Here is an 8,251-nt window from a genome sequence, read left to right on the forward strand (position 1 = left end):
CACCAACAGTGGCAATATAATGTACCATTTTATAATTATTCGACAAGCAAATGACTACGAACACACCTCGGTCATTTGATGTAGATAGCGTTGGATAGGCAAGCTCTCCAAAATTACACACCTCCATTCTGTTCCATTCAGGCACTTCAGAATCTGATAGCCCAACACGAACGATGGGAGCAGGCACTATGCAATAAAGGCATTAACTTTCACACATGAGATGTTGTATCAAACCCTTCCAATTGAGGCATTTGGATACTTGAGTTTGCTATCGCAAATGTGTGTGTGCCTCCACATGCTCTTTCCTGTCTATCCTTCACTACACCGTTGTGTACCTTCTCTTCATTCGGAGGGAAGTATCCCTCATCATACTCGAAGAACCAGGGCAAATCCTGATAGACTCTGCTCCTAAAGTTGCATGCTATCTGCATTGGGTTCAAAATATGCTCTGATTTTTCAATTTCAAGCATTGTTTGTAAGGGCCTGACCCCTTTTATGTTAAACTTGCACATCTGCAGCCATCTAACACAAGCAAGTGTATTGTTAGCATTAAATTTCAATTATCGTTTGCACTGCAATTGTCTATTGTGCATATATGCAAAGGCTCCTTTTTCTTGCATCCGCCAATGCTTTGCTTGACTCAGATTAAGTTCCCTTTTTCATTACGCCTAGCTCATAAGCAAAGGTCTTGCCCTCATGTGTCAATTTAGCATCCTTGATGAACGACTCCAGGTCCAATCTAGGCATCAATTGTAAATCTATACTACGGGTACAACTGTATACATTCTCTGCCTCTCTAAGAATGGAAGACCAGAAAACTTCGATCCTCAACCACTTTCAAAAAACGACGGACTCTCATGTGACAACGTAAAAATGATTATGACATGATCTATCACCAAGACTAAATTGTCCAAAGACTAGGCAATCAAATGTACCCATCAGTCTGAGGAATGTTCAAATTCTTAACATCTCCTCGATCAATAGAGGCCATCACACGCAGGATGAATGTCTTTTTGTCCAAGAGAAGAATTGCACATGCCAACCCATCCAATCTTTCCTTTTGTTATCCACTTTGGCCGACCTGTCCACTCGATTGCCTGCAATGTCCTACCATTCATCTCCCAATGCAAGGTCAACAATCGCCAACGCATATCTTGTCATTTTTTTAGACTGTGCGTCTGCCTCAAAGAGGCTTTTTTGTATGTTGCTTGAAACCCGGTCGGAAGCATACTATTGTTCTCTGCCATAATTTTTTTCAAGGCAAGCATATATTTTTCTACAGACATGGCGCCAATGAGCAAACAAATTTATGAACACAATACTTTTTGACTAACAAGCGAACAATCCGAGAACACATACTGGATGTAGAAGCTATGACATTAGTGCACCTAGCACATTGTACCAATACTTTCTCCCCACCCTTTTATGGATCTCTGCCTACATCCAACTGTATACTACACATGGTAGTTTCTCCATGATTGTTTCTTTTGAAGCAAGACCCATTGCTCGCACCATGTCCGTGTATGATGTGGATATGTATCATGTTTCATTCAATCTACAAAAATTGAAGCAATTCAACCCACAAGTCAATCTCACACTATTTCCAGACAATTGTGCACTCTACCAAACAAGTTACTTGTTTATACACATTACTATGCTCAACATGTCGGCCTCATTTGACAAATCCACTTTAACTAGTTCTACTCAAACTCGAGGTTACAGATCTGCATCTTTTTCGTACGCAACACCTAACATCACAAGAAAGGACAATTATTTATTGTTTTTTCATACATGCTTGCAAATCAAATCCATTGATAACATAGCTTACTCTCTTTTAGTACTCCCATCCAAGCAGCTAGCCTACGGTTTCCATCCCAAGTGTACAATATTTTACCGCATAGGTTGCTTCAACAAGTGTCCTGAATCTCAGCCTTGAACTCCTCGTTTCCTTCATGCCAAAAGGGATCCCATGTCTTCTTGATGTCATTTTCTACATCAATAGCAGGATATCCAGGAGCATCAAGAGAGCATATGAAGCTCCCTTGGGTTCATAATACCCCTCCAATAAGTATGTGTCTGCTAGAGGTTGTAATCTCTTAGTGTCCCAGCTAACTTGTCTTGCTTTTTCTAGCTTTACCATAAATGACAAAGAGGAACCCAAGGTAGTGGTGATTCATGCTCTATCTGCAGTCGTCAATGCATGTCAAAGACCAAATCAAAGGACCCTCATAATAGCCTTAAACCAAGAAGCTCTAAGTTTACCTTCAAGTTTCCTAGATTCTTTGATAACATATCTTTCCGAACTGTTTCGTCTTCGTATTTGAGAAATTCTCCTCCAACATTTGCTCCTGCTGTCAAATAAGCCTCCATTTCTCTATCATCGATTTCTTTGTTAGAGTTGTATTTGTCCTCCACAAATCTAAACGATGCTCCTTCCTGAACTTTAGCTTTTCTCTTTGCAAATTTTTTAGATTTCTCAGATGTTGTGGCAGGTGGAGATGACAGAACATTAGCTGGCATGCTATTTGATATAGTTACTGTAGTAGAAGTAGATATTTCTTCTTATTCTTTCCTAAGTGATATCTTGGTGACACACAAATAAAAAAATGATACAGGATTGATTAACTACTATCAAGCAATCATTCATTGATAGACTATACTCAAATATGATGTAATTTAAGCTCTAAAGAGAGGAACAGATAAATTACTAGATCACTTTTTGGCCATACAACAAGGCTTTTCTCTGCCTTCTTTAAAGTAGTCATTTCATCATTTGTTGATGGAACATGAGGCAAAGGAGCATCCTTGCCATTATAAACTTCTAGCACAGTAACAGAGAAACAACCTGAAGGCAGTCTGCTTCCATGTAACTTATCCAAGTTTGAAGTCTTCTCTATTCGACCTATACCAATTGCATCTCCATTGTAAATAAACTCCACGGTAGCACCGGCATCAGTTTTCTTGGCCATCTTTAGAGAGTAGAAAAAGTTGAGCACCAAAGCTTTTATCTGTAAAAAATAATTGTTTTGATTTTGTGATTAATTTTCTCTCTTGCTCTCAAATAATCTCTCGCTCTCCCTCCCTCGCAACCTCCCTCTATCTTTCTAACTATCTCTCACGTTCTTTCCTCTTTATCTATATTTATCAACTTTATATGTTTTAATATTCTAATACACCCTCTCTCTTCCCCTCTTTCCCTACCTTTTGAGAACTTGCTATCCATCACCTTCCCTCCCTCCCTCTCTCTCTCTCTCTCTCTCTCTCTCTCTCTCTCTCTCTCTCTCTCTCTCTCTCTTTCTCCAGACCGATGTGATGTGCGATGAGAAATATAAAAAGAATACCATGGATGCATCCGAAACGTCCCAAAATCTCAGGATAGCACTTTAAAACGCTGAAATTTGACGTATCTAGCTCAAGATATAACATTTTTAAGCCTAGGGCCTCATGAGGTGAGAACCAAGCGAATAGAGGGGGCCTCTATTTGCTTGGTTCTCACCTCATGAGGCCCTAAGCTTAAAAATGCTATATCTTGAGCTACAAGCAAAGGGCCTATGAGGTCAGAACCAAGCGAATAGAGGCCCCAAAGACCCCTCAAGGGCCTCTATTCACTTGGTTCTGACCCCTTAATAGTCTTACATAGTACATATCAATCTCCCATGCTCATTCAGCTAAGAGAGCGCTAGCGTGCACTCACGTAGAAGCTCACAAGAGAAGACGAGGGAGGGAAGGAGAGAGTGTGAGGGAGAGGGAACTAACCTTAGGAGGGATGATTGTTTTCCACACGGATATTGTCGATTTAAAAACAAGCATTGACACCTTTTTATATAGGCTTTAAACTCAAGATCTCTCTATTTTTTCTTTATTACCATCCACTTAAACAACACTCATGCATCCCTCTCTCCCTCCCTCTCTCTCCCTCTCCCTCCATCTTGCGTTGAGTCAAAGGTGAGCGCTAGCGCTTAGAAATCAAGTTGCCAAGCTATCCCCCCTATTCCTCACAATCTCTCTATTGTTTCATCACACTTGGCGAGCGCTAGCGCTTGGCAAAATCGATGCGCAAGACCTTTGCATTGAGCAAGACAGGGAGAGAGAGATAGAAGAGAACGTGATGGTACCTGTAAAGCTTTAAAATTCTCCTCGCTTGAAGTTTTTCTTTGTCAAAAAATTATTTACCATTACCTATTTATATAGGCTCTCATAAAAGCATACATTCTTTTGATTTTTTTAAAGCTTCATTGTAGAGCGTGAGTGCTAGCTTGGTTGATTTTGAATCGTGCAATCTTTTATTTTAACCTCATTGCAACGCTTGAGCGGAATTTTGAGCGCTAGCGCTCATTGAAAGAGTTTGTTGCCATGCTTGACTGATAGAGAGAGGGTCAGATGCATGAGTTAGGTCTTCAAACAAGCTTTTTTTTTTTTGAGGACCGTCGTCCCTACCTCCTCTTCCTCCTCTCGCCGCCCATGTGCTTCCTCCTCTTCCCTTGCTCCTCCTCCTCCAACATCCTCCCTCTCCTACACCTCCTCTCTCCATCTACTCTTATAACTGTATTCCCTTCCTCCATCTTGTCCTCTAGCAACCCCCCTCCCTTCCTTAAGGTCCTCCACTCCTTCTTCCTCTCTCTTTTCCTATCACTCTATACCCCTGCGCCCCCCCCGCCCCCCCCTCTGGCCACCTCTCTCTCTCTATCTCTCTCTCTCTCTCTCTCTCTCTCTCTCTCTCTCTCTCTCTCTCTCTCTCTCTCTCTACCCCCACCTCCCTGGACCCTCTGTGTGTGTGTGTGTGTGTGTGTGTGTGTGTGTGTGTGTGTGTGTGTCCACCCCTTGTCACCCCTCTCTCTCCTTGTCCCCCCCCCCCCTTCTCTCGCCTGCCCCCACCTCTTCCCTCTCTCTCTCTCTCTCTCTCTCTCTCCCCCCCCCCCCCCCCCCGACATGGATAGATTACCCCCGTTCCAAGTATTCATTGGGCACACTCTCCTTGGCAAAGAGAGAGAGAGAGGGAAGATATGGACAGAGAGAGAGACAGAGAGGGGGGGGGGAGGGGTTTGGGGGGGAACGCCTACATGAAAACTCATCTATCCCATGGATTAGGATTTGTTATTGGTGGATCGATGTGCACATCATCACATCAATTAGAGATTGAGGCTGGCAGATTTAGAGGAGTACCAACAGAGGCTATGGTTGAGAGAGAGCGAGGTGTGGTAGAGAGAGAGAGAGAGAGAGAGAGAGAGAGAGAGAGAGAGAGAGAGAGAGAGAGAGAGAGAGAGAGAGAGTGGGAAGATATGGAGGGAGGAGAGAGAGAGAGAGAGAGAGAGAGAGAGAGAGAGAGAGAGAGAGAGAGAGAGAGAGAGAGAGAGAGAGGGGGGGGGGGTGCCTTCTTCTTTTTTTCTTTAAAAGAGGGAAAGAGTGGGGGGAAGGGGGTGCCTTAGGAAAAAAAGAAGAAGGCATATACTGCTAGTGCTTGGGCTTGGTTTTTTTTTCTTTTTTTCCTAAGACACCCCCTCCTCCTCCCACTCTTTCCCTCTTTTAAAGAAAAAAAGAGGAAGGCATCCCCCCCCCGGCCGCCTTCTCTCTCTCTCTCTCTCTCTCTCTCTCTCTCTCTCTCTCTCTCTCCGCGCCACATCTCGCTCTCTCTCAACCCTAGCCTCTGTCGGTACTCTTCTAAATCCGTCAGCCTCAATCTCTACCTAATGTGATGATGTTCACATCTGTCCAATAGCACATCGTAATCTGTGGGATAGATGAGTGTTCATTTAGGCGGGTCTGGTCACAAAACCATCCTCTGTAAGCTCAACGAGATGCTCTCTGTAGAAAGCCCTCTTTGTGCCAAGCACAACCGTAGGCTATATCCATGTCCTCCTAGTGTCTAACTGAATCAAGTCCTCTCAGATGAGCTGAGTGATCTCAGTCCGTGTGAGAGACAAGGATGGTGTGTCCAGTTAACACATGGAAAGGGGGTAATCTATCCATGGCAGAGAGAGAGAGAGAGAGAGGAGGCAAAGGGAGAGAGGGAGGGAAAGAAGAAGAAGAAGAAGATGAAGAGGAGGATTTTAAAGTCGTAAGAAACTATCCCAAGAGACCTCAACAATGGGAGTTGAATTCAAGACTTGTTATTCAAGAGGGAAATGGCATAACCAATCTACCACACTTGGGTGATAGAAAGGTTATAATGTTTTCCTCTTTTTATTAACACACACATCCACACACACCCAAGAAGAAGAGGATTTTAACATCGTAGGAAACTATCCCAAGAGACCTCAAAGATACGAGAGTTGAACTCGACCTGTTATTCAAGAGGGAAATGGCATAACCAATCTACCACACTTGGGTGATATAAAGGTTATACCGTTTTCCTCTTTTTATTAGCGCGCACACACACACAAGTCAGAGAGAGAGAGAGAGAGAGAGAGAGAGAGAGAGAGAGGCGGGAAGGGGAGGGGCCGATAGAGAGAGAAGGGGTGAGGGGAGAAAGAGAGAGAGGGGGAGGGGGGAGGGTAGGGGCTAACACACACACACACACACACACACACACACAAAAGGAGGAGGAGGTTCTTGGCTACTCCACTAGAGGGAGGGGCAACAATGGGCTATGATTGTAGGATTAGGGGCTGCACATGGTGGTAGTAAGCTAGCACCACTAACCACCAAAGGTGGGCTAAGTTGGTGGTGGCAATGGGTGCTGAGGGGCGGCAACGGGAGGTAGTGGTGGTGGGATGGGGAGAAAAAATCTTGCTCCGTTGAGCTCGCTCCATAACCGTCCCCGAGATTCCTGAGCGCTAGCACTCGTTGAAAGCTAGAAATTTAGATAGGGAGAGAGGGAGAGGGAGAAAGTCGGAGAGAATGCCACACACACACACACACACATAGAGGATGAGAAAGAGATACGGTGAAGGCATCAAATTGAGATTGATCGTTGTTACGTGTGGTCCATTAGAGGCCAAAAGCATCAAATCTCAATTATTTGCTTGAGGAGGCATTGGTGAATAATAGAGGTGGGAGGATCACAAGGGAGTTCTCAATGTCAAAATGAACGTAGATGCAAGAAGCCATTGGAGAAAGTCACTCAAACTACAAATGTTGGCGCGTTGTTCATAATAGCCCTTGATAACTCTAGGGGACTAGTATAGTGAGGTTTCAACCAAGCCAAAGTCTATTAGGATTGATTCCTTGGCACCACTACCATTGTGGATGCGGCAAAAGAGTACGTTTTTTAGTTTGATATCATGGTGGATGATACCACATGAATATTAGCTTTTGTGCTTGAAAGAAAGGATAGAAAAAAGGTAAGAGATGAAGTGAGAGAGAGAGAAAAAAACAATATAGCTATACATGTATAGTTATAGAGAAAGAGAAAGGGGATTGAAGATGTGTGAGAAAGAGTAATGGAGAGAGTGAGAAAAAAATAGAGAGAAAATAATAATAGATAGAGAGATAGAGATAAGGAGAAGAAAATAATTTATGAGAGGGAGATGGAGAATCAATAAGAGGGAGAGAGATATGGATTTAGAAGAAGTTTAAGAGTAAGAGAGGGAGGTGGAGAATCAATAAGAGGGAGAGAGATATGGATTTATAATAATTTCAAGAGAGAGAAAACACAGAAGAGAGTTTTAGAGTAATAGTGACAAGGGGGAGGATTAATAGTATCTATCTTTAATTTGATGGAGAATCAATAAGAGGAAGAGAGATATGGATTTAGAAGAAGTTTAAGAGTAAGAGAGGGAGGTGGAGAATCAATAAGAGGGAGAGATATGGATTTAGAAGAAGTTTAAGAGTAAGAGAGGGAGGTGGAGAATCAATAAGAGGGAGAGAGATATGGATTTATAATAATTTCAAGAGAGAGAAAACACATAAGAGAGTTTTAGAGTAATAGTGACAAGGGGGAGGATTAATAGTATTCTCCGCATTCACTATTACTCTCTCTCAGTGAGTCACCATGTTCATATCCATTGTGCTCAAAAAACCTATATAGGATAGAGCTTTGTATATCTGTGTTTAAGTGAGCCATTTGCCTATAAATATAGGGTAGGGTGTAAGCTAAAATATAACTTGGTATCTAGCTCCCTTTACTTGATTTGTCGAGCTATGGCTTCATCTTCATCATCCAAGGTTAGCTTGTTCTTGAATACTACTAGCAGTGTCCCTTTGCAGCTTGATTGCCCATCATGATTTTCCATGGTCAGCCCTAGGGAGTACAGGTGTTGTGGGGCCAGAGAGATGTATGCCATCATTTTCCACTCCAGATGGCGATATCCAG

General features: G+C 43.0%; 1 pseudogene; it reads right to left on the minus strand.

The window, feature by feature from the left end:
• Positions 1-2,133: 2,133 nt before the first annotated feature.
• Positions 2,134-2,765, minus strand: LOC147441252 (uncharacterized; annotated as a pseudogene).
• Between the last annotated feature and the right edge of the window lie 5,486 nt (positions 2,766-8,251).

The sequence above is a fragment of the Adiantum capillus-veneris genome, chromosome 15 (assembly GCF_014529385.1).
Source record: "Adiantum capillus-veneris isolate H3 chromosome 15, ASM1452938v2, whole genome shotgun sequence".
Classification (NCBI taxonomy): domain Eukaryota; kingdom Viridiplantae; phylum Streptophyta; class Polypodiopsida; order Polypodiales; family Pteridaceae; genus Adiantum; species Adiantum capillus-veneris.